The 25,868-nt window shown below is 42.6% G+C and overlaps 1 long non-coding RNA gene across 3 annotated transcripts in view; it reads right to left on the bottom strand.

Annotated features, from left to right (window-relative positions):
• Nucleotides 1-287: 287 nt before the first annotated feature.
• Nucleotides 288-25,868, bottom strand: part of LOC137630099 (uncharacterized) — a 48,133-nt gene continuing 22,552 nt past the window's right edge. For all 3 annotated transcript variants that reach the window (XR_011041650.1, XR_011041652.1, XR_011041651.1), the window contains exon 3: nt 288-416. This is a non-coding gene — a long non-coding RNA (uncharacterized lncRNA). The remainder of the gene's footprint in view (nt 417-25,868) is intronic.

Raw genomic sequence — 25,868 nt, 5'->3', positions numbered from 1 at the left:
CCCAATAAAGATTTAAAAAAAAAAACATACATTTTCACCAAAAAAAAAAATAAAAAAAAAAAAAACTTATTTTTTAATTTTTTTTTTGGTGAAAATGTAAGTAAAACAAAACAACTTTGAGGGGTCCAGAATTTTTTTATAGTTGCCCTGGATGACCGGCATATATATTATTTTTCTTCGGCGATGTTAATAACGTTTCCTCGGCGATGTTAATAACGTTTCCTCGGCGATGTTAATAACGTTTCCTCGGCGATGTTAATAACGTTTCCTCGGCGATGTTAATAACGTTTCCTCGGCGATGTTATGTTTCCTCGGCGATGTTATGTTTCCTCGGCGATGTTATGTTTCCTCGGCGATGTTATGTTTCCTCGGCGATGCCATGTTTCCTCGGCGATGTAGCTTTCATAAACCACATCCTGTAAAAGAGAAAATACAAATTAGTCCATGTGAATGAAAATTCCATAAAAAGAAAATGGTTTTTATAAATTTTTAGAAAATTGAAAAATAACCCCATAAAAAGGACTTATATACTTTGTTCAGTTCAATCACATTTGAATGGATTTACAAATAAAAAATATTGAATAAAATTTGAATGTATTTATGAAAAAGCAAAACACAAATTACATTATTCTCTAGACTTGGTATTTTTTTATGGACTTATAAAATGTTAATGGAAAAAATGCCACATATTGAATGGACCTTGAAAAAATATTTTAATGACCTTAGAAAAAACATTGAAAGCCCATTTGAATTTTCTTTTTTTAATGCACTTAGAAAAAGGAATTGAATGGATTTGGAATTTTTTTTATATAAATGTGCTTTTCAAAACAAGACATTTTAATTGACCTTGAAAGAAAAATTTAAATGGGCTTAGAATAAACATTGAATGCACTTGGGGGAAAAACATCTGACAGGACTAACAAATAATAAAAGTGGACAGTCAAAAAATATTAAAAAAAAAAAAAAAAAAAATGACTGGACAGACAAATAATATTTAGAAAATAAAAACTACAAAAAAACACTTTAATGTACTTCAAAAACCTTGAATGGACTTGAGAAAAATATTGAGAAGGAATGGGGGAAAAAAACCAGGTAGATGTATTGGGGAAAAACCATGTAGATGGCCTTGGGGGAAAATTTTTCACTGGAATTTTTTAATCAAAACAATGGAGTTGAAGCAAAATAGAAAATAGTGGAACCTCTAGACAATTGGGAGAAATTTTTAATAATAATTTGACAAACTCTGGCAGCAAAAACCGAACCTGCAAACTTTTGCCGGGAAAAAGACACTTTTGCGGGGGAAAAGCCAAGGGAACTGTTACTGAGGAAAAAAGCCAAGGGAACTGTTGCGGAGGAAAAAAGCCAAGGGAACTGTTGCGGAGGAAAAAAACCAAGGGAAGTGTTGTGGAGAAAAAAAAAAAAAAAGCCAAGGGAACTGTTGCGGGCAAAAAAACCATACTATGAGGAACAACGCCCTGAAAAAGGAACTCCAGAAGGACACAGCCTGGTGAGAAGGCCCTCAAAGTCGTTGCGGGTTTAGAAGTTCCGCAAACTTCCTTGTAGGTGAGGATGGGCAGCAAGGGTGAGAGAGTTCCTCCTCCTAGAAGGACGTATCTGGAGGAGAACACCCCGAAGGTTGACGACTAGACTGCAGCTGAAAAATGTTCAGCAAGTTGCTTGCAAGATCTAGAAGGTCCCTAAAGACTAAAATTAAGGATGCCAGAGGCATCAAGGATCTTCATCTAAAGATGAAAGATCAAACAAAGACGACAAGCAACCTTGATAGCATGCTCCAGAAGCATAAGGGCTCTAGAGAAGCAAAGCCTGGAGGTGGAGCCAAAAACATCCTCTTGGAGAGAAGGTCTTTGAAGCCGTCGTTAGCCTAGTCCTCCAAAAAGAGCATCCTGGAGATGATCCCGAATATTCAGGGGGAACGTCTCTGTGCAGGAATAACTGCTGGCAGCCATAGACACTACACTTGTCACAAAACCATGAATAGAAACAGGTGATCATACCTGTGCTCCCTCTATCCAGGTACCTGGAACCATTCCCATTTGTCCTCAGAAATTCCATGCCCCTGTTTTCAGAGGGGAGGAGGGAGGGACCTTTCATATATGTAACTACCAGGTAAGTATATTTAAAATATATATATAGCTGATTGACACCATTGGTGGTGGGTTAGAAAACCGCAAACCCCGTCGGGAATTCGTATAATTATTAATCGCTACAAATTAGCTGTACCAATAATCTGGTTCCTACCTGATAAGGAAGCTGGTTTCATAGTTATCCTGCCTCATTTGCCTGCATTCCTTGAGAGACCCAGTGATCCACCCAGGGGGCTGTAAAAGTCTCTGTAGGGCTGCCACACGGTCCTTGACCTTAACATGACTAGACCACCACCCTTGCTATCCTGGCATAGCCCAAAAGCACACTGAAAACATATTCCATAAAAACTAACTTAGACTTGCATCCCAGACTGTGGAAGGTTGCAACAACCTTCACAGACAACCTGTGATATCAAGTTCAAGAAAAAGGCAAAGGTATATAATAAAAGGTTATAGGTTAGAGGCAGTAGTACCCTCTCCAACTACGACGCCGGAGGCAACATACGGACCCAGGGAACAACAATCCTCATATTGGGTCTGTACCTCTTTAAGGTAACAATCTGCGAAGATTGACTTGCTTCGCCAGAATGTCCCTTCCAAAATTGATTTCATAGACTTGTAGTGTCTATAAGCCATCGAAGTTGCCACAGCTCTTACTTCATGTGGTTTGACTTTGAGGATTGGAAAGCTTTTCTCGTCACAGTTCTGGTGAGCTTCTCTTATTAAAAATCCTTTATAAAGAACACCAGAGCATTCTATGACAAGGGTAACGAAGGCTTCTTTACCGAGCACCAGAGGTTTCTGCCTGTCCTCTCAGGTTTTTGGTCCTCGGCAGATAAAATTCTAGGGCTTTCACTGGACAAAGGCCTCTCTCCTTTTCCCGTCCTACTAAATGAGATAACCCTGGAATGGTGAAGGATTTGGGCCATGGTTGTGAAGGATTCCCATTCTTGGCGAGAAAACAGTTGTAGAGAGCAGACTGCATTCTCTCCATTGAAGCCCACCTTTTTGCTAATGACTTGCAATACTCCTATTCTCTTTGCTGTCGCCAACACAACCAGGAATAGGGTCTTCTTAGTAAGATCCTTCCATGAAGCCTTGTCGAGAGGTTCAAACCTGCTCGAGGTTAAAAACATCAGGACTACATCCAAATTCCAAGAGGGGGTTGGGTTGTCCTTCCTCTTAACGGTCTCAAAGGATCTTATGAGGTCCGAGAGATCCTTGTCTCCTGACACATAAATATGTCTGTGACGGAAGACGGAGGCTAGCATGCTGTGGTATCCCTTGATGGTTGATACTCCTAGCTTCTCGTGTGTTCTTAAATGCAACAGAAAATCTGCCAGTTGAGTTAGAGAGGTACTGCAAGAGGATATGTTGTTAATCCTGCACCATTCTCTGAACACGTTCCACTTAGATTGGTACACCTTGATTGTGGACATCCTCCTCGCTCTCACGATTGCTCTTGCAGCTTCCCTCGAAAAGCCCTTCATTCTTGCCAGTTTTTCGATAGTCAAACGCAGTTAGATTAAGAGCGAGGATTGATTTCTGGCATCCTGACATTTAAGGTCATTGACGCCGATAGCATTTATCATATATGAAAAATAAAAGAGAATTCAATTAAAACCATAAAAGTTAAGAAATCATTATAATAATCAAATAGTTTTCAGAAGACCTGCTTCTGAAATAAATCTAAAAATTCCGCTCGTATAGTAGGACACATCATGCCCAAGAATCTTGGCAAGGATGAACCTGCCATCCTCACCTCGAGCCTCAAACAGATATCTATTTCTTAAGTTATGAAAATTAGGGCATTCGGTCAACAAATGCCTCATTGTTAAAGGTACTAAACAGTCCTCGCAATACGGTTGGTGTTGGCCCTTCAGCAGAAACTCGTGTGTCAATCGTGTGTTTCCAACACGCAAACGACAATGAGTCTTCTCCCATTTTCGGGGTATCATGTTATACCTCCAAGGTGATATGATATTCGTTACTTCCCTCACTTTATTGCCATCTAGACTATCCCATTGCTGTTGCCATTTATTACAAACTAATTTCTTGATGTAAGGTAGGAAATCATTACAGGGAATGGGATACCTCTTTGGTAGCAACTCGGATGCCACATTCTTCGCCAGTAAATCGGCCTTCTTATTCCCAGAAACACCTACATGTGCTGGAACCCAACAAAATCGAACTGTTATACCTCTCCGTCCAATAATAAAAAGCCATTCTAAAATCTTTAAAACCAGAGGGTTACTAGAATTAAAAACTTCTACAAGCTTGAAGAACACTCCTTGCATCACTAAAAATTGTAAAATTAACTCGGATGCCACATTCTTCGCCAGTAAATCAGCCTTCTTATTCCCAGAAACACCTACATGTGCTGGAACCCAACAAAATCGAACTGTTATACCTCTCCGTCCAATAATAAAAAGCCATTCTAAAATCTTTAAAACCAGAGGGTTACTAGAATTAAAAACTTCTACAAGCTTGAAGAACACTCCTTGCATCACTAAAAATTGTAAAATTAACTCGGATGCCACATTCTTCGCCAGTAAATCGGCCTTCTTATTCCCAGAAACACCTACATGTGCTGGAACCCAACAAAATCGAACTGTTATACCTCTCCGTCCAATAATAAAAAGCCATTCTAAAATCTTTAAAACCAGAGGGTTACTAGAATTAAAAACTTCTACAAGCTTGAAGAACACTCCTTGCATCACTAAAAATTGTAAAATTACCATCCTTTTCCAACGCTATTTTCTCAACAGCGGTTAGTATGCCATACAGTTCAGCAGTAAATATTGAAGCTATTAGAGGAAGTGCACCTCTACAATTAAAACCAATACTATGTACAGTACTCCAAATCCAATGCCAGCATCAGATTTGGAGCCATCAGTATATATAAAAGTCGATCCCCTATGTTCTTCAACATGTCCCATAAACAGAGACTTGGATTCCAAGTCAGTCATATTCTTCTTGACTCCAATAAAATATTTACAAAAAGATATCTCTGGTAATTTCCATAGAGGCGTTGATGATACCTTAAATGGAAGCACCCTAATTCTAATTATATCAAGACTGTTTAAAAATTGTTTCACCCTAAACCCATACGGTAGAGGAGATTTTGGGTGCAACTCAAAGTATGTTGAGTGACTTACATGGCTTGCAGTCTGAAAGGCTAAAAAATTATTGAGTCTCTGTAATCTAAACCAATACCGAATAATAGCAGAAACTCGGTAAAGATCTAGAGGTAACTTTCCAGCATCAACAAGGAGACTTGGGATAGGTGAGGTTCTAAATGCTCCTGTGGACAATCTAATACCACCATGATGTATTGAATCTAATATCTTTAACCGGCTTGGGGTGGGTGGAGCATATTTCACATCCATAACTAATTTTGGAAAAAATCAAGGCCTTGTATGATTTCAAAATAGTATTGCGGTCTGCCCCCACGATGTATGGGACAGTACTTTTAAAATATTCAGAGCCTTGAGACATTTAGCTTTTAACGCTTTCAAGTGAGAAACCCATGTAAGCCTACAATCAAATATCAAACCTAAAAAATTAGCTTCACTTGCACATGGTATCCGTTGACCTTTAATGTATATATCCGGGTTTGGATGTACTCCCCGGATACGACAAAAATGGACAATAGTAGTTTTACTTGTCGAGAACTTAAATCCATTCATATCGGCCCACTGGATAATTTTGTCAATTGAGAGTTGTATTTTTCTCTCAACCATTGCCATTCTAGCTCCAGCAAATGATATCGAGAGATCATCCACAAATAATGTTGAGAGAACATCCTGGGGAACGACTGAGGATATCCCATTAATTGCTAGTGCAAAAAGGGTTACACTCAGCACACTCCCCTGAGTAACTCCTTCCTGACACTTACTCTCTGATAGAGCTTCCCCCACTCTCACTTGAAAAACTCTATTTGAAAGAAACGCCTGAATAAATAGTGGCAGCTCTCCTCTCAATCCCAATTCATGAATTGTTTTAAGTACAGTATACCATATCTCCAAGTGGTATCATATGCTTTTTCAAGGTCAAAAAAGACTGTCACATGGTGCTTTTTGGAAGCAAATGCTTCACAAATAGAGGACTCAAGTCATATCAACACATCAGTCGTTGAGTGCATTTTTCTGAATCCACATTGAATTGGTGATAAAATACCCTTCTTTTCAAGGTACCACATCAGTCTTGCATTGACCATCTTCTCCATAATTTTACATAAACAAGATGCCAATGCAATAGGTCGCTAGTTTGCTGCTAAAAACTTGTCCTTACCAGGTTTTAAAAAGGGTAAAATAATGGCTAGTTCCCAAACACTTGGGTAACTATGATCATGTCATATTCTATTAATAATGCTTAAAATAAACAATTTTGTATTAAAATGTACATGTTTAACCATTACATATGGAATTCCATTGGGTCCAGGGGCTGTATCGTTACATGTAGCGAGTGTGGAATCAAGTTCTCTTTCAGTAAAAAGAGAATTATACGCTTCTTCCTTTCCTGTTGCAAAATTTAAAATTTTCTTTTCTTCAATGCTCCTGTACTGGTGACCAGGAGCTGCTACACTCTTGCGTGATACATTTGAAAAGTGGTCAGCCAGGGCATTACTAACTACATTTGCTTCAGCCACATACTGACCATTCACTTTAAACACTGGTGGTGGGTTTGGGGTAAATTTGCTGGCAATCTTTTTTTTTATTTTCCTCCATACAGAAGATGTTGGTGTTCTACAATTAAGGGAGGAAACAAAAGCCACCCACGATTGGCGTCTAGCTTCTTTCATGGCACGACGAAACTGTGCTCTACACTTTTTGTAGGATATCAAATTTTCATCCGTACGGCGTCTACGCAATCTAGTCAAGAGATTTTCGGGTGGCTCTGTGCAAGGCTGTTAATTCTGAAGACCACCACGGAACTGGTCGTCTTTTGAATAGTCCTGTGGTTTCGGGAATCGAATTGATTCCTGCTGTATGGAGAGTTCCATTCAGTAGGGCTATGGCATTATCAACACATTCAAACTGCTCTGCACTACCCTCGATTTCACTTAGCTCATGAAATTTAACCCAGTCTGCCTTGTCTAGATCCCATCGTGGCGATCTTTGTAAAGGCGGACCCTTGTTGGTGTTTATAAGGATTGGTGCATGATCACTAGTATGCCAATCATCTAATGTCCTCCAATCAAAATCAAGAAGGCAGTTAGAGCTTGCAATTGAAAGGTCAATGCATGACAAGTTACCTGTCTGAACATGGAAGTGTGTGGGCTCTCCTGTATTAAGGAGTCCTACATCCTCGTTTTCCACTATTGATGATATAATATTGACCCTGGTGTTTGCTAAAACATCACCCTACAAAGGATGTCTACCATTCAAATCTCCAAGTAAAAGAAAAGGTTGAGGGAGCTGTTGAATCACCTCTGCTGAATCATCATATCCAGTCGGAGTTGTAATGGTCACGTATTAGCTCTAGAATTACCAGGGTTATCCGAGTAGTAGGTTTGGATCAAATGAATGATAACTGATTTAATGAGCCATTCGCGGTTTCGCCTTAGAGCGGCCTGTACTGACACATGCATGGCTTAATCTTTGAGACAAGCATATGACTACTGGCAGGATCAACCAGGTAGTTTGCTTACTTAATCTTTCAGTCTAAAGGCCGGGATCCACGTCCCAAAGACCCCTATAGGCCTTCTCCTTTATTCTAAGATAGGCAAAGGCTAGGAGAAGGAAAACTCCAAAATCAAACCAAACAAGACCCCAACGGCGGAGCTTCCCAGCGCCGGCGGAAGAGGGCAATGCCTGTCGGGCAGGCAACAAGGCGGGCCTTGACATAACAAGAACCCGGCAGCCCGATGCAACCAACATCGGAGAAGCCGCCTGTCTCATATGTCTTGAGCCGCGGTGAAAATTATGTGGGCCAAGTGTGTGTGCGTGGCCGTTGCAAAGCCACGACCACCCAAAACAATATACCTAGCTACTGGCATTCTGTCGTTTCCTCCACCCTTCTTCATCTCTTTCTCACCATCATCATCATCATCACCACCAGCAAGTCCTGAGGCGACAGCACCGTGGGTGAAGGGGGCAGGCCTGGATAGCTGGAAGCCCTTAGCCCACGACTGCACTCAGGCGGCGAGTCTAAGATTCAGTCGCTCTCTGGTGACGGTGCCGTGACACCAGAGTTCGGCAGCTGGACCCGTGACTGGGCTGACCTATTGAGGACACCGCAGCCCCCCACATGGGGAGGCCCCTAGAAAAGGTGGGGTAAACATCGGACACGGCAAACCCGTCTGGTCAGCTCACCGCGGCTGGTGGACATCCCACTAATGCGGTCGAAATAACAAGAAAAAAATATTAACCTTAGGTGCGTGGAACATCCGCACCCTCCAAGACGTGACGAACACCAACCGCCCGGAACGACGTACAGCCCTCGTCTGCAAGGAGCTAGCCCGCTTCAATGTTGATGTGGCGGCTCTTAGCGAGACCAGACTACCCGAAGAGGGCAACATCAGGGAAGCTGGAACAGGCTACACCATCTTCTGGAAAGGCAAGGCCCTAGAGGAGCCTCGCATCCACGGTGTCGGCTTCGCCATCCGTTCCCAGCTAGTGCAGCAGCACAACCTCGCTCCCAAGGCCATCAGTGAGCGCCTGAGGACTGTCCGCATCCCCATCACGCGGGACAGACATCTCACCCTGATCTCTGTCTACGCCCCGACTATGACCTCAACCGATGATAACAAAGCTGCCTTCTACACCCAGCTCGACCGCACCATCCAGGCAGTGCCCGCCAATGACAAGCTCGTTGTGCTTGGCGACTTTAATGCCCGAGTAGGCAAAGACCATCGCCTGTGGGAGGGAATCATCGGCCGCCATGGCATTGGAAATTGCAACGCCAATGGTCAACTCCTACTGGGTCTGTGTGCAGAACACCAACTTGTGGTAACCAACACCATCTTCCAGTTACCAAAGCGACAAAAGACCACATGGAGACACCCACAGTCTAAACACTGGCACACCCTGGACTACGCCCTGACCAGAGCCAGAGACCGAGGAGACGTCCGCATCACCCGATCCATGCCCGGAGCGGACGACTGCTGGACGGACCACAGACTCCTCATCTCCCGACTCTCCGTGACGACCCTACGACCACCCAGAAGGGCACCTGACAGCGTACCACACCAACGCTTTGATTGTAGTAAGCTCCGCAACCCACAGGTGGCACAGAACTACAAGGAGGCCTGCGAACAATACCTCGCAGACCCTGTGGGTCAGGCCACTGTCGAGCACCATTGGACCACCCTCAGAAACGCCATGGCCCGTGCCGCGGAGGAAACACTAGGCTACACCACCAAGAAACGGCAGGATTGGTTTGATGAGAATGATGCTACCATCTCTCTTCTCATTGAAACCAAACGACAAGCACGCCTGACTTTGGAAAACCAACCAACAGCAGCTAACAAATGTGCTCACAAGGTGGCTGAAGCTGGTTGCCAAAGAGGTATCCGTGAAGCCCAGAACACCTGGTGGCAAAGAAAAGCTGCAGAAATACAGAGTTTCGCTGACCAACGTGACCTGCGCAGCTTCTATGCAGCAACAAAAGAAATATTCGGTCCCACACGGTCATCAGTGGGCAGCCTGAAGGACGCGGATGGGGCCACGACCATCACCGACAGCGAGGGCATCCTGGCCAGGTGGAGGTCTCACTTTGAGAACCTCCTCAATGACCAAGCAGACACCCCAGACGATCTCCTGCGAATGACCCCGCAGCATCCCGTCCGTCACTGGATGGCACTACCACCCTCCATCCATGACTTCAACAAGGCCCTGCAGCGCATGAAGCCCGGCAAAGCCCCAGGGCCAGACAACATCCCGTTGGAGCTCCTCACTCACGGTGGCCCCGGCTTGAGGAACCGTTTGATGCTCCTTATACTGAAAATATGGGAGACCAAGACCCCCCCAGTGACTTCCGTGATGCAAACATCATTACCATCTTCAAAAAGGGAGACAGGGAGAACTGTAACAACTACCGGGGAATATCACTACTAAGCATCGCAAGTAAGATTTTCGCTCGGATTCTCCTTGATCGCCTCCTTATTCTCGCAGAAGACGTCCTGCCAGAGTCTCAGTGCGGCTTTCGACCTTCCCGCGGGACCATAGACATGATCTTCTGTGCGCGACAACTACAAGAGAAGAGCCTCGAACAACAACAGCCCATAATGTTCATCTTCTGGGATTTGAAAAAGGCCTTCGACAAAGTACCTCGACCTGCCATGTGGGCTGTCCTCAAAAGATATGGCTGCCCACCCGATTTTGTCAAGCTGGTGCGTGCCCTCCATGACGGAATGGTTGGGAGAGTCTGCCACCAGAACTCTCTTTCAGACCCTTTCCCCATCAACAGCGGCCTGAAGCAGGGCTGTATTCTGGCCCCGACGTGTTTCTCGCTATACACCGCAGCAATGCTCAACGAGATTCCCCCAGACACACCCTCAGTCGACCTACGTTTCCGCATGGATAGAGGCGCTTTCAACCTCGCTAGACTCCGCGCCAGAACCAAGACCACCTTGTCTGCAGTGCGAGAACTGCAGTATGCTGACGACAATGCCACCCCAGGTCAGACGGCAGAGGACCTGCAGTCGTTAGCTGATGCATACAACTCTGCCTGCGAACGTTTTGGGATGCAAGTCAACTCAGACAAAACCAAGACCCTCGTCCAACATCCACCAGGACTGATGCTCCCCAACTTCAATACCACAGTGAATGACCAACCGTTAGAACAGGTGGACCAGTTCTCCTACCTAGGGAGCATCCTAACATCAGCTCCCACAAGCAAAAAGGACGTGGAGAACAGGATCAGGGCACCCCACTCCGCCTTTGGCCGACTCAACTGCCGTGTATTTAACAACCACGCACTGACAATGACCACCAAAATAATGGTGTTCAGGGCAGTAGTCCTCTCCACGCTCCTGTATGCATGTGAAACATGGACGCTATATAGAAACGATATTAAAATCCTAGAACGCTTCCAACAAATGAAACTGAGGCAGATCCTGAAAATCCCCTGGGAGAGCCACACCACCAACATTGAAGTCTTAGAACGTGCCTCGCTGACCAGCGTGGAGGCCACCATCATCCACCACCGCCTCCGCTGGATAGGACACGTGCATAGGATGGATCCATCTAGGCTCCCAAAGAAAATATTCTACGGAGAACTGACCCAGGGCACCAGACCACGAGGAGCCCCAAAAATGCGCTATAAAGATCAACTAAAGCGCACCCTGGCTCTAACTGACATCGATCCTTCCTCATGGGAAGAAACAGCCAGGGACAGGAAAACCTGGAGGAGTACAGTACACCATGGCACCGTGGACTTCGAGGAGAGGAGGAGACAAAATGAGGAGGCTAGTTAGAGAAGAGAGCGATTAGAACAGCCCCGCCCACCACCTACCCTCCCTTGTGAACACTGTCCGCGACTCTTCCACCACAGACTAGGACTTAACAGCCACATCAGGCATAAGCACCCACCCAACAGATAGGAGGCTGATGGCTAACGACAGAACCCAATACTCGAACATGAGTGGGCGACGACGACGTTATCGCTTGGAGACAAGTACAGCGAACAGATTGTATATCTTCTCCCTATATCAATCCGTACAGCCACTGCCTGCAGAGGTGTACGGACAAATAAAGGAAGTTGGGGAACATCTCAACAAACGTATGTGAGACTTCCGCTATGGCTCCCTACTCCGTGATCATAAGGTGTCCTATAACTAATATATTTGCGAGGACAAGGGGTATTAGCATCAAGCTTGCTCTCCTGGAGACATACAATTATGGGGGAATGCTCGTGAATTAAGAGCTTAAGTTCATCATATTTGGCCCTCAAACCCTGACAATTCCATTGCAAATTGGATGAAATAACTATGTATTACTTTCTGGAAGACATCTTTGATGAGGTCTTCCCACTGACAGTTTTTGATTTGACAATATTTTCTGTAGGCTTTTTAAGTTTGGGTCTTGATAAATTAGGTTTTATATTAGCCTTTTCAGTGTTGTTACCTAATTCTTGTGGGGGATGGTGGACCTCAACTTGAATTGATTGACTGATTGAAGTAGTCTTCCTGTTGATCTGAAATATCAACAGGCAAAACATCATATCTATTTGACGTCATAACTTTAGTGCTTTTAATGGATAAGGGTGAGAGAGATGGAGGTTTCTCTCTTTTCCTATTGACAGGTGGTGATTTATTAGATTTTGATGTTTTCCCAACTACAGGTACACCTGATAACTCTGTTTTATGTGGAACCTCCATCAAATCAGGCAAAGATATAGCCTGGGAGAGGTTAGTATTATCCTTTGTAGTGGGGGACAAATGTTTACTAGAGGTGAGCAAAGTCTTATGTGATATTCTTGCCTTATCCTCTAGAATTCTATCAGAAGATGGTAAATTTCTTTTCGGGGGAATAGCGGCAGTATTAGGTGGGTTGGATGTCTCCTGCCTCATTTTTTCTCCTGATTTCAATACTTTTGCATAACTTGCTGATTTGATTTACTCAATAGTCTCTTGGCATGCTCCACACTTATGTGTTCGATACTGGATTTATTGAGAGCAGCCTCTTCCAACTTATATTGCTGGCAGTTCCTATCAGTAGATTTGTGATTCAAATTGCAGTCTATACAATTGGCCTCTAGTGTACATTCTCCATGGTAAACATTGGAACAAGTACTACACATTTTATCATTCTTGCATACTTTAGATGGATGCCCATATCTAAAGCAATTAAAACATTGCAGCGACTTCTGCTTAAAAGTTTAACTTTAATTCGTTCATTCTCTATGTAAATGTGGAAAGGCACATCAGCATCCTGGAAAGTCAGGATAATCATTGACATTCCAGGGACTTTATGCACTTTCCACACAGTTAAAGGGCACATGGCCAATATCTCCTCTTCTGTGAATTCATATGTCTCTATTAAAAACTACTCCCCTTCCATAACTGAAGTTTAGATGGGGTTTCACATCCAGCTTTATGTCATCGTTCTCTGTATTTAAATTGGAAAGTATAACAGATTGAGTTTCTGATTAGGCACTTATTAGGAAACTCTCTTTTTTCCAAACCGAGATATATCTCCTGGTGCGATGGTACCTACTTTCTTTTGAAGAAATTTACATGTCTTGAAATAATTTCCAGTACTCCCTTTTGATTGAGCAACAAGCCACTTTGGTGGTTTTGGCTTTCTCTGGGAGGGTACAACTACCTCTATACTTTTATCAATCCAATCTGCAGGTTTATATACATCTAGATTCTTAGGTACCCGATCGCAAAGAGCACCCTTGAAATTCAAATTATTGATTTTAATATTTATGATATCATTGATTGCGTTGAATGCTTCCAATTTATCACCTTCAAGCCTCATTCTAATTTCCCTGATGTGACCATAACATTGAAATAATTTATACAGCACATCATAATTGGTTTCAATGGGATTTGCAAATTCTCCATATCACCCAAATTACTTTGTTTTTGAACATTAGTAGAATGGTCCTTTAGAGTTGGGGTTAGCTTTTGAAGTAGAAGCAAGCCGGGTTATCCACCTCTTATCGGAGGATGTCAGTCCTCCTATCCCATGTGGCCCAACACAAGAAGAGGCTTCAGCAGGGGACCAGTCCTCTATTAGAGAGGGGCTGCCTCTCTTAAGGTGGGCGTACACTGGTCAATGGGGGTAGTTAGCCCCTCCCACCGACGACTCCAATGCCTGGCGTCACCCATTACCCGCAAATATGGGCGACTTAAAACCGGATCATTGGAGCCCGACTCTTAACAGACTTAGTCTGCACCCAATGGGGTCTGTCAGATGGTGATGGCGTCTATATTTGTACAGGTTGAGATGGTATGACATCCCTCCCACCCTGCGCCAAATCCAAAGCAGCAGTCAAAACCTAAGTCATACAAGCCAAAGTCGTCAACAAGTTCATGCCCAAGAGGAAGAGATGGGAGAAAAAAAGAAGTAATCAAAAGAACGGAGAGAAAGTGCTGACTAATTTAGTTGGATCAACAGTTAGGCACCGAGGTCCAGTGGGGAAGTAGGTCCCACTGTACATTAGAGCCCAACTGCTAATCCCTAAGCCCCCCATCCTCATCAAGGCTTCAGCATCTGGGGGGGTTGAGAGCGAGGAGATTATGATGGTATCTCTCTATGTGTGGCTGTCTGAGTAGATCGTTCCGACACGGTAACGCTCTGGGGGTGTCTACTAGCCACTCCATCACTTCTGTGATCCAGGGTCTCATGGGCCAAAACGGAGCTATCAGGGTCATGCGGGCGTTGTTCGACTCTCTGAACTTCTTCAAGACTCTGTCTAGAATCTTGAATGTGGGGAAGGCGTACGTGTCTAGTCCTTCCGACTCCATGAGGAAGGCGTCCACTGCCACTGCTTCCTGGTCTGGGACTGGAGAGCAATAAACTGGTAACCTCTTTGTTCTCTGCGTCGCGAAGAGGTCTATTGACGGTTCTCCCCACAGATTCCAAAGCCTGCTGCACACCTCGTGATGTAGGGTCCACTCTGTCATGAGAACCTGTTTTCCTCTGCTGAGAAGATCTGCTCTGACATTCTTCTCCCCCTCTATGAAGTGGGTTATCAGAGTTATATTTCTCGCTTTTGCCCACAATAGGAGATCTTTTGCTGCCTCGTAAAGGGAATCCGAACGAGTGCCTCCCTGTTTCCTGATGTAGGCTAATACTGTGGTGTTGTCTGCGTTGACCTGAACTACCTTGTTCTGGACTTCCTCCTGGAAGTGCATTAGTGCTAGATGAATGGCCACTAGTTCCTTGACGTTTATATGCCATTCCTTCTGATAATCTTCCCACAGACCCGAGATCTCGCCCTTCCCCAGTGTTGCACCCCACCCCACCACACGTCCGATGCGTCTGAATACAACACTAGGTCGGGGTTCTTCTGTTGAAGTTCGAGGCCTTCTAGGAGTTTGTTGGGAGTCATCCCACCAATTCAACTGATTCCTGATTCCCAGAGGAATCGGAATCCACGTCTCTAGGCCTTGGTCTCTTGTCCAATATCTTGACAGATGGAATTGCAGTGGACGTAGATGAAGTCTTCCCAAGGATACGAATTGCTCGATCGAGGAGAGGGTCCCCAGCAGACTCATCCATTCCCTCACCGAGCAGGTCCTTCTGCCCAGGAAGCGCTTCACCTTTCTTAACCATTCCAGAATGCGTTTCAGGGCTGGAAAAGCCCGAAAAACCACTGACTGAATCCTCATCCCTAGGTAGATGATGTCTTGTGAAGGCATCAGTTGTGATTTGGCCAGATTTACAACCAGACTTAGCTGTTGTGTCATGAACATTGTTACTCGTAGATCCTCCAGACGTTTTTCTTGCAACCTGGCTCTGATTAGCCAGTCGTCCAGATACATTGATATTCGTACCCCTTTCAGATGTAACCAGCGAGCCACGTTCGACACCACTCTAGTGAAAACGTAAGGAGCCGTGCTTAGTCCAAAACAAAGTGCTTTGAACTGATAAGTAGTTGTGTGGCGTACGAATCTCAGAAATTTTCTGTAGTTCGGGTGAATTGGGATGTGAAAGTACGCATCCTGCAGATCTATCGACACCATCCAGTCTCCTTGTCTGGTGCCTGCTAAGACTGACACAGATGTCTCCATAGCAAACTTGACTTTGCTTACATACTTGTTCAGAGGACTTACGTCCAGAACGGGTCTCCAACCCCCCCGAGTTCTTGGGAACCAGAAAAAGTCTGTTGTAGAATCCCTCTGACGAGGGGTCCCCTACTACTTCTATCGCTGTAGCGGGATGTCAACAAAAACAAACCCCCCACACCTTTGATCACTCTTCTTTCAAAATATCCCACAACACAAACTTTCCCCTTACTTTACTTCAAACTGGACTGTTGCTCGAAGGGAAAAACAAACAAAACATAACCTTAAAACTATATATTTCTTACAAACTATAACGCTCAACATAAACAAAAAAAACACACTTATCAATAATCATACACTTAACACAAAACCGGCCTTAATTATACCACCATTCAATTAAACCCTCAAAATAAATAACGATTAACAACTTACAAAACATACAATAAACGTAACATAATTCAAATAAACCAAATTTAAACCCTAACAAAACTTAAAACTAAACCACACAACCAATATGTAATTCTGAGTGGACACTTTCGTCCACACAAGGCCAACAGTCTTTTGTAGCCAAAAAAACACAACTCTGCAGCAACCGGACCGCTGAAAAATGTTAATGCACAATTGCACTTATCATCATCGTCATCATCATCATCATCTAATATATCAATATGCCAAACCAATTCCTTCAACCGGCGGTGTCGTTACAGCATCTATCAATAACATCGTTAAGAGCAATCAAATCATAATCATAATCGTAGTCCAGGTCGTCAACAAAATAAATCTGAGCAATCGTATCGAGTTCTGTTACAGGCCAAGTCGTCAACAATCACGTAAACACTCGAGGAACTCTCTCCCAAAGGAGGAATCGCGGCCTGCCAAAATAAAAAAAACACTTATGAACACTCCTAACTAACTTAACTATCGCACCATAATCAAAGATAAACAATAAACTTTCTATCACTCATGAACGCGCCTAACAAAAATAAATAAAAACAGTACTTACTCAGAATATAAAAAAAAGCTTCACAGCCGGCTTTCGAAGAGCAAAAAAAATACACAGCCGGCTCCTACTATCGTTCGATATCCAATGCTTTCGCCCAAGACATTCATCACCACCCTATCCTAGCTAAAAAGGTAAACAAACAACCTCAATTATACCAACAATCTTTCCAACTTCAAACAATCATTCGCTAATTACCCTTTCCTCAGCGCGCACCGCGGACACACAAAACACGCACACACAAACGCACATACACACATACTCTCTTGCGCACGCGCGATCTAACAAAACGAAGCAAATGAAATTCTCTCTCTCTCTCTCTGACGAAACTAAAGCAAATAAACACTCTTTCTTTCTTTCTTGCGGTTTGACAAACTTAAGTAAATAAACACTCGCTCACACACACACACACACACACTCTCTCTCTCTCTCTCTCTCTCTCTCTAATGACAAAGCTAAAGCAAATAAAATGTCTCTAACAATACTAAAACAACTCTCTCTCTCTCTCTCTCTCTCTCTCTGTGACAAACTAAAGCCAATACTGTAAACAATTTCTCTCTCTCTCTCTCTCTCTCTCTCTCTCTCTCTCTCTCTCTCTCTCTCTCTCCCTGACAAAACTTAAATAAACACACTCACACACTCTCTCTCTCTCTCTCTCTCTCTCTCTCTCGATTTGGCAAACAAAAAAAATAAATTAAAATAAAATTAATCCTCCACATTCCTCCCCCCTTACTTTGCCAAATCCTCACACAACACTTACCTATTTTCTCATTACCCAGTCGCAATCAGGAACAGGGCCTCGGCTTCGGGTAACTGGGCCTTCATACACCTGCACTCTCTCATTCACTTCTTCCATGTCGTTTTCATTCAACGTACTATTACTATTTCCGTCTATGCTCTGCTCGTCTAAGATATCATTCACTATTTCATCTACCTCAGTTTCATCTGGCCCGAAAATCCCACTAATTTCTGTCAACAATTCATCCATCACATCTAAACCATTTTCTACTTTAACAAAAGAATCATTCATACTGCTTATCATTCTCCTATCTTTCATTCTCGTGTCCGTCATACGTTCTCTTGCCTCATCTAACGAAAAACCACACACACTATAAGTATCATTCATACTCATCCAAGTTTCATCTGTATTAATACATTTATCTTCCATACTCACCTGTACATTTACACCCTTGTCCTGCTTATTCTGATTCCCGCCTACAACTACAAAATTTTCCCGTCTTTTATCCCCAGTAAAATTCTTAGACTTCTTTTTCTTTCCATACTCTACTAACACCAATTGCTTATCTTCTAAACCTAATGCCTCACACATACTCGGTTCATACTTGTTCGTTTTTAGCCATTTAGTCATACCATTCTCCTGAATATATCTTGGTACCTCCTTCCATTTCCGCAACTGATTGTGGTGTGCCCTAACCTTTTCCACACTACCATCCACACTTACTTTACCTAAAACATAACTCAACCCACTAGAACCAACATCTAACACCTCATATGGACCTTCAAACTTATCACGTACCTTATTGACATTCATTCTTCCCTTTTCAATTACTTCTTTCAACACTTTCTCTCCCACTTTGTAGCTTTCAAATCTCTCATTTGCTTTCTTCCAAACATCTCTATCATTCTCGGACACACTCAATCTCGGTCTTACTATCTTTTCAAAATTCAACACAAACTTACACGGAGACATACCAGTACTCTTGTGCACCGTCGCATTATACGCCCACAACGCACGCCCAACATATAAATCCCAATCATTATCACATGTACTCATCATCCGCAAAATTTCTGTCAAGGTTCTTACCGTCCTTTCAGCCAAACCATTCGCACTTGGCATATACGGAGTCGAATACACATGTTCAATGCCCCATTCTCTCAACATCTGCTCAAACTCCCATCCAACAAACTCCGGACCATTGTCACTTAACATTTTTGCAGGCTTACACACACTCATCGGCAACATCACTTGACTTACCATTCTCGCTACCGTCTCACTTCTTTTATTCTTGATGGGTACTGCATACGCAAACTTGCTCATATGATCGACCATGACAATCATTCCCACATGTCTTCTCGCAGTCACAGGCAACGAAACACAATCAATCACAAACATCTCAAATGGCTCTTTCATACGTAACCTCAGAACAGGCGGACTTGCATGCATGCTCTGATACTTCCCCTTCTGACAATCCTCACAAGTGGTCGCTACATCCCTACAAATTTGACTCAACCCAGGCGTAAACAACCTCTCTCGCATGCACTCCCACAATTTATTCTTCCCCATATGCCCATACCTGTCATGCACTACCATACACATACTTACAGCTGCATGCATTGGAAATACAGGAACATATATATCTTCATCCATTCCCCTATGCAAAAAATACACAATATTCTTACAAACAATAAATCTTTTAACAACTTTCTTATACGCTTCCAAATCACACGGCCATTCTTCCACCCTAATACCATTTAAAATACATTCACGTAACCTATTTATCTCTAAACATTCACCTTGCATTTCTTCCACCTCTTCTTTGCTCAACAAATCATCTTCACTTTTTGCAATATCAATCATGCCAACAAAATTCGCCATGAATACACTATTATCCTCGATTACTATTACCTTACAGCCATTCTTTGAAAGCAAACCCTTACCAACATCAACTGACACATGGTGCAACCTCAAAAAATCTATTCCCATCAAAAAACAACTAGGCATTTCATTCTCTCCCATTACAATAAAATTATGTTCCACTTCCATACTCCCTAGTTTCACCTTCAACCTCACTTCTTCCCAAACAAGTAAACTTCCCTGACCTATTCCATGAATTCTCACACTCGTACACTGTCTTTTCACTTCCCAATTGTACCTCTCAATTTCCCTGATAACCGACTCATTTACTAATGACACTTGAGCACCCGTATCAATTAAACTACAATATTCATTCTCATTTATATTCACATATGTCATCATCCTTCCTTTTACACCATGCATACATACATTTACTCTCCTTTCAATTCTGTCACTCACTTCACCAATATGTTCATCATGTTCACTGTCCTCTATACCCCCATATCTTAGATTAAGGTCACTTGCACCATTATCCTTCTCACTCAACAATTTGCAACATTCCTCCTTACATTGAATCCTCAAAATATATTCCCTATCATTCTCCTTACATGCCCTATATTCCATCGGTCTATTCCATCCAAAATACAAATACACAGTTACACCATACAACCTACTTACCACCATTAATATCTTTGATAATACTTCCCCTTCTAGTACACTACTCTCCTCCTCATATACCATTTCTTTTGACACTTCATTCATCACCCTTCTTTTAAGCTCGCCTACGCTACCTGGTATTTCCGTATCTAACCCCTCTTGTATTAACTTACTTAAACCCATTAGGATACACTCATATACCATATCTTCCCCTTCACAACTCTGCTCCACAACTAAACCTTCAGGCAACCTTTCAGAATTCAGATTACTCTCTTTATCTTCCATCCTCCCATGCATCCTCGACATCGCATCTGCTATCACATTCTTATTTCCCGGTACATATTCTAACCTAAAATCAAATTCATTCAAATCCTCTATGGTCCTAGCAACCCTTGCATTCACACACTCTTTCCTTATCATGTACACTAGGGGCTGATGGTCAGTACGCACAATGAATTTTACACCATACAAAAATACTTTCAATGCTTTCACACAAAATCGTATTGCAGCCAATTCCCTGTCAATCGTCGAATACTTCCGCTCAGCTTTATTAAACGCTTTACTAACATACGCTATTACTCTCAATTGCTCTTCTCCATTTACTCTCTGCATTTGAACCAAACAACCACCCATACTAACCCCACTCGCATCCGTATACAACTCTAGCATACTCGCATTTTCACTGTAGTCTGGAAATGCCAAAGTGACGTCTTTCGCGGCCTCTTCCTTCAACCTTTCAAACGCTTCTATCATCCGATCATCCCATTTCAATTTTGTACTATTCCTTTTACCCGTCCATTCATTCAAAGGCTTCCCTATACCTGAACAATCTCTAACAAACTTGCGCCCAAACTCAACCAAACCAAGAAAACCTCGCAACTCACGCACAGTCCGGGGACGTGGAAATTCTCGCACCTTATTCACAAACTTGTCACTCTTCCTTATACCAGATTCACCCACTACATGCCCAAGAAATTCCACCTCCCTGGACAACCATGTACACTTCTCAAGCTTAATTTTCACACCAACTTCAATTAACCGCATCAACACTGCCTCAAGCAACCGCATATGTTCCTCAACAGTCTCGCTCGCAATCAGAATATCATCTATAAAAACAGTCACCTTCTGTCGATCAAAACCAGCCAATACAACATTCATCGCTCTTTGGAAGGCAGCAGGCGCATTAGCAAGACCAAAACTCAACCTTTTAAATTGGTAGTGACAATTTGTACTTGAAAATGCGGTAATGGGCCTGCTCCCCTCTGCCAGAGGCATCTGGTAATAGCCCCTCACCAAATCTAATTTAGTAAAAACTTTCATTCCATGCATCTTATAAACACAATCAGACACCACATTCATTGGAAAACGTTCTTTAACAGTCACCTCATTCACCTTCCTATAATCAATACACATGCGTAAACTTCCATCAGGCTTTCGTACAGGGACAATAGGGCTATTCCAGGCACTCTCACTCCTTTCTATTACACCCATACGCTCTAATTCCTGACACTGCTCCTCTATCTCCTTGGCAATAGGCGGAGAAAAATGCCTGGGACGCTGATATATGGGGGTATCATCACTGAGAACTATTCTAAATTCTGGCAGGTCTGACCCCCCACAATCATCGTCACCGAGACTCATAACTCTCCGCTTATTCCATAACATCTTAAGCAATCGTTCCCTTTCGACCTCACTTATATTCTCATCTAACTTAATTCTTCCTTTCAACGTATCGTAATCCCAATCGTCATCGTTCTTTACCTTACCAGACATCACCTGTCTCGCCTTAACATATCTTCCATCCTCTACATTAATCAGTGTATACATACATCCCATGCAATCACCCTCACGTATTCCGCGTACTCTCTTCCTCCTAACACACGGCAACAACCTTACATACACCTTGGGTTCCTGCATATTCATAACACCATCATATATATACGCACTCGTTTTCACCAAATTACCTGCTTCCATACCTTCCACTACATATTCATCCTTGTCACTATTTGAAATTCCCAGACTGCTCGGCCATGCAACTTTTACACTAATAACCTCACCTTTCTTACCCGATAACTTTACACTTTCCTTTGCTACCAACGGCACTCCCTTCCACACCTTCGTACTCACTCTGCCGTCTTCCTTTAAATAAAATTCCCCACAAATATTACCTTTAACCTTTATTTCAATCATATTCACACTTGGATGTACAATCATACCACATTTTTTCAAAAATTTATACCCAAGCAGTACGTCATATTTCTCATTCGCTCCCTCAACCACGTAAAAATCATTATCCTCCATCATCAGCCCCCCAATCATAACATTTTCCCGCAACTTCCCTTGCACAGGCATACGCAAATTACCAATACCTTTTACTTCACCCTTACATCCCGTAAATTCACAAACCTCTTTTACCTTATCATATGCATTCCTAAACATTAAATTGTCACCACAACCAGTATCAATCAAACCAACCAACTCTACACCATTAAAAATCATTTTCACACTCATGCAATCATGTGCTCTTTCTCCCATCACATCTTCATGCAATAAACCCTCACGAACATGCATCACATTCACTCCCCACACACACGAGGACTCACCCAGCTGAACCCTCTGATGAATTAGTTTCCCGAACATCCTGGCTGACTTGATCCCTTCTTTCTACAAACCCTAGCTACATGCCCATCTGCACCACATTCAGTACACTTACCCCGCGGCTCCTTGCACATTCTAGCATAATGACCATCCTTACCACAATTACCACAAATTACATTCATACGATTATTACGGCATCCACTCGCTATGTGTCCAGTCATACCACACCGATAACACTTAACCACTTTCTCTTTCTTACAGTCGCTAATACGATGCCCTGTCTCTCCACACCCGAAACATGCTCCTAATGCCCATCTACAATCGTTCTTTTTATGTCCTACCTTCCCACACCTATAACACCTCTCTTCACGGATACCACTACCTAACCTAACTTGCTGCGTACTAGCACTTCTATCTCTCCAAACTTGATTTCCCTGTCTAAACCCGTCATTTCTCGGCATGGGTATTCCTACATTACTCACCCTAACACTTCTATCTATTACACTATCAGCTGCCCTCATTGGCCCTCTCATAACAGCATCTCTAAAACTACCAAATTCTGGCACACTTTCCTCCATTCCAGTTCTTACACTCACAGATTTACTTTCTTTCATACACCTATCCAACTCGTAATCCTCAACTATCTCTAAAATATCATCCCAAGTCAATCTCTCTCTAGTCCACCTCATTTTCTCCTTCCGTTTCAAATTAATAAACTCACACACACTCTCTGGTACTGTACCCAAAAACTTCTTCATTAGTTCCTTATTTTCATTTATTCCTTCGTCCCCATACTTCTTTCTAGCCAATGTTTCTAACCGACATACATACATCGAGATTGCTTCACCCACCTTCATTCGTGCTTCATCAAAATCATTTTTTCGCTTATACCTAACACTACCTTTCATACGTTTTACCTGTTCAATTATCCTATTCTTTACACTTTCATACTCAACCTCTCCTACACTCATTATCACCCCATACATCGTCAACAAATATCCTGACAAAAATTCTCCCAACTCCCTAGCCCAAACTCTCTTACTATCCCCATACTTAGCCTGACAAAACTTTTCATATTCCCTAAAGAAGTCATATACATCCCTACTGCTATGTTCATTAAAACTTGCACACCTAGGAACCTCTCTCATAAACACTGTCTTACAAACTTCCTCTACTTCATTCTCACTACTATCTTCACTGTCTACTCCCTTCTTGTTGCCTTCTTCTTCATTTGAATACAATGAATCTAGTTCTACACTCAAAGTCCTATCTTTAACTATTCCCTTCTTACCCTTTTTCTTACTTACCACTTTCACCCATTCACGATCGTCCTTGCTATCAACCTGATACTTTTTCTTCCCTTTCTTCACATCACTTTTACCTTTCCTTTCATCTTTCCTCTCACCTTTCTGTTCACCCTTACTATGCCTAATTCCCTTATCTTCAACATCATCACTATTACTACTATCACTATCACTTCCTTTCCCATTATCACCTACCTTATCCTTCTCTTCCACTACCAACCCATTGCCCGAAGCTGAGGACACTCCTCCGACTGCACCTTCACCCATTATAGTTTTCATCATCCCCATAACTTGCCCCATCATATCTTCCATTCGTTTCTCTATTCGTTCTTCATTCTCTCGCATCCTTATCTCAACACATTCTTCCACTCTCTCTACTGTCCCCTTTAACTCCCTAAGCTCCTTCTGCATCGCCGCATTCTCCCAGTTCAACCTCTCATTCTCTATTAGCAACCTCTCCTCACGCTCCTTACTCAGCCGCAATTCCTCCTTCAAAACCCTTAACTGTTCTTCCATTTTTCATCAACCTGTTCTTCAGCCTTAAATCTAATTCCTAATCCTATCAGTCCTTCGTCCAAGAGTCCAGCTTTAATCCCACCTCGGCAGTCCCTGTTCGGGCGCCAAATTTATGTAGCGGGATGTCAACAAAAACAAACCCCCACACACCTTTGATCACTCTTCTTTCAAAATATCCCACAACACAAACTTTCCCCTTACTTTACTTCAAACTGGACTGTTGCTCGAAGGGAAAAACAAACAAAACATAACCTTAAAACTATATATTTCTTACAAACTCAACATAAACAAAAAAAACACACTTATCAATAATCATACACTTAACACAAAACCGGCCTTAATTATACCACCATTCAATTAAACCCTCAAAATAAATAACGATTAACAACTTACAAAACATACAATAAACGTAACATAATTCAAATAAACCAAATTTAAACCCTAACAAAACTTAAAACTAAACCACACAACCAATATGTAATTCTGAGTGGACACTTTCGTCCACACAAGGCCAACAGTCTTTTGTAGCCAAAAAAACACAACTCTGCAGCAACCGGACCGCTGAAAAATGTTAATGCACAATTGCACTTATCATCATCGTCATCATCATCATCATCTAATATATCAATATGCCAAACCAATTCCTTCAACCGGCGGTGTCGTTACAGCATCTATCAATAACATCGTTAAGAGCAATCAAATCATAATCATAATCGTAGTCCAGGTCGTCAACAAAATAAATCTGAGCAATCGTATCGAGTTCTGTTACAGGCCAAGTCGTCAACAATCACGTAAACACTCGAGGAACTCTCTCCCAAAGGAGGAATCGCGGCCTGCCAAAATAAAAAAAACACTTATGAACACTCCTAACTAACTTAACTATCGCACCATAATCAAAGATAAACAATAAACTTTCTATCACTCATGAACAAGCCTAACAAAAATAAATAAAAACAGTACTTACTCAGAATATAAAAAAAAGCTTCACAGCCGGCTTTCGAAGAGCAAAAAAAATACACAGCCGACTCCTACTATCGTTCGATATCCAATGCTTTCGCCCAAGACATTCATCACCACCCTATCCTAGCTAAAAAGGTAAACAAACAACCTCAATTATACCAACAATCTTTCCAACTTCAAACAATCATTCGCTAATTACCCTTTCCTCAGCGCGCACCGCGGACACACAAAACACGCACACACAAACGCACATACACACATACTCTCTTGCGCACGCGCGATCTAACAAAACGAAGCAAATGAAATTCTCTCTCTCTCTCTCTGACGAAACTAAAGCAAATAAACACTCTTTCTTTCTTTCTTGCGGTTTGACAAACTTAAGTAAATAAACACTCGCTCACACACACACACACACTCTCTCTCTCTAATGACAAAGCTAAAGCAAATA

Source organism: Palaemon carinicauda, chromosome 38 (genome assembly GCF_036898095.1).
Source record: "Palaemon carinicauda isolate YSFRI2023 chromosome 38, ASM3689809v2, whole genome shotgun sequence".
NCBI lineage: Eukaryota > Metazoa > Arthropoda > Malacostraca > Decapoda > Palaemonidae > Palaemon > Palaemon carinicauda.
The sequence above is the reverse complement of the archived record's forward strand: the minus strand, read 5'-3'. Positions and strand labels throughout refer to the sequence as shown.